The following is a 2,500-nucleotide window of genomic DNA, read 5'->3' on the forward strand; positions in this document are numbered from 1 at the left end:
TGGTGGTGTGTAGTGATGGTGGTGTGTAGTAATGGTGGTGTGTAGTGATGGTGGTGTGTAGTGATGGTGGTGTGTAGTGATGGTGGTGTGTAGTGATGGTGGTGTGTAGTAATGGTGGTGTGTAGTAATGGTGGTGTGTAGTAATGGTGGTGTGTAGTAATGGTGGTGTGTAGTGATGGTGGTGTGTAGTGATGGTGGTGTGTAGTGATGGTGGTGTGTAGTGATGGGATGGTAATATAATCTCCTAAGTCATTCAGAGAAATACTTGTAATGCCAATCACTACTTGACAAAACACAGACACCCCCACACACACAAAGACACACCCACCACAGACACACCCACACACAGACACACCCACACACAAACACACCCACACACACACACACCACAGACACACACACACCACAGACACACCCACACACAGACACACCCACACACACACACACACACACACACACACACACACACACACACACACACACACACACACACACACACACACACACACACACACACACACACCCACCACAGACATATCCAGGCCTCTCTGTGCACCTAAACAGGATTGGACAGTCCCCTTTCTACATGGCCACTAGACTCAGCCAATCTCAGGGTCTCTCCCCCGACACCTTAAACTTGCTCTCCTTCTCTCCATTGTCATTCTGTCAGTCACTGCTGGGCACACAGCCAAACGCGTCCCACTGCCAAACCAACAGCTGACAATAAGGAACCGCAGAAAACCTAAACCAATTTCCCCAACATGAGCTGCCTCCCGCCCCCCTGGAGGGCTGACTGAGAGATGGGGCAGAAAAAGACACCATCTCAACCAATCAGCATTCACTCTGTATGGCTGCAGGTCTCTGTCTTTGTTTCTCTTTCTGTCTCTCTGTGTCTCCCGCGTTCCTTCTCTCTCTCCAGCGCGAGGATTAGAGCTGTCATGGTTGGAGTTGGCAGCTCATTGCAGATGTGGGCTTTGCTCATTGTTGGTTTGTCGAGAATGGCTCCCGCAAACTGACAGCACTGCGTACAGGAAATCGATTTGGGCCCAACTAGCTCACTCGCACACATACGTTTAGGTCCCGCACACTTTCTATATTCAAGATTTTTAACTAGCAGGAAAAATCGTAAGTACTCCATCACACATATGAGAAGAAGAACAGGAAGAAGTTTGGTGAACGTTCTGGAGTTTTTGGACTATCTCGTGTCAGCTTCGGACCAGCTTATACCACTATACCACTAAAGGTTTGTGAGATTTTGTGTTTCCATTACCAGCTATAAGATTATTGGACCTAAATGTTAGTTGAGGAAAAATTAACTAGCCCCAAAAGAGAAGAATGAGTTATTAGCAATAAGACACATCTGTACATTTTACCTAAATTTAGAGCTGCTACCATCAACATGGCTTTGGACCAAGACCCTGATCTGAAGACCTGCTGCATACTCAAACAGGGGCCCATTGAACCATTAGATAACTCCAGAACAACTGATAGAAACCACAATATGTTACCAGAATTATGCAGCATCCTACACTGCTGAACTTGGGCTGCAGAATACAAGTTCAATCAAGTATTCAGTGATCCATGACAGAAGCAAATTTGAAAAGAATCTTTCAGACCTCATCAGCGTACATCAGGGTTGTTCGAGTTACAGATCCATACAGAAAGATTTTTTAATTGAGACAATTTTATTTGTAATTACTGTAATTATATTTTTTGACATCTGAACTGAATTTAAATAATCGTGTCTTTTTTAGCACCATGAGCAAATAAATTCCTCTCAGATTAAATCTAAAACTGCCCTTGAATTATTAGACTGTGTTTGGTAAAGTGAAGGGAGACAGAAGAGAAAGGCGAGTTATCAGAACACTGCAGCAAAGGTGCTCAATCAAACCAGACCACATATTTACTGACACACATAGACTTCAACTGCAGTTAAACGCACACTTACTCTTTCTGTATCTCTCTCCAACTCTTCTCTCTCTCTCTCTCTCTCTCACACACACACACACACACACACACACACACACACACATACGCAAACACACACATTACTGCAAATTTTACCATGAACCATCAAAAATCAAAGTTAACTCACAGAACAATTCACAGTGATATTGTGAAACTAAAAATGCATCACCAGCATTCTCCTTCTGTCCCCTTTATCTCCCACTCCTTCTCCCCATCTCTCACTCCCATGGTCTCCCTCCCTCTCTCTTTCTCTCTCTCTCCTTCTCTCTCTGTCCTCTTATCTCTCATTCTCTCTCTTCTTCAACCCCACTGTTCACTATGGCCTTGTGCTGAGTAGACACTCCCCAGGATCAAGTGGCCCAGGAACAGTTGAATGAGCCCCTCCTCCCCTCTCAGTTCAGACCCTCCTCCCCTCTCAGTGCAGACCCTCCTCCTCTCTCTGTGCAGACCCTCCTCCCCTCTCAGTTCAGACCCTCCTCCCCTCTCAGTGCAGACCCTCCTCCTCTCTCTGTGCAGACCCTCCTCCCCTCTC

General features: G+C 45.8%; 1 protein-coding gene across 1 annotated transcript in view; it reads right to left on the reverse strand.

Moving 5' to 3' along the window:
- spock1 (SPARC (osteonectin), cwcv and kazal like domains proteoglycan 1) overlaps positions 1 to 2,500 on the reverse strand; it is a 138,926-nt gene that overhangs the window by 87,616 nt on the left and 48,810 nt on the right. The gene's annotated exons all lie outside the window — the stretch shown is intronic.

This window comes from Brachyhypopomus gauderio, chromosome 5, assembly GCF_052324685.1.
Source record: "Brachyhypopomus gauderio isolate BG-103 chromosome 5, BGAUD_0.2, whole genome shotgun sequence".
Classification (NCBI taxonomy): Eukaryota; Metazoa; Chordata; class Actinopteri; order Gymnotiformes; family Hypopomidae; genus Brachyhypopomus; species Brachyhypopomus gauderio.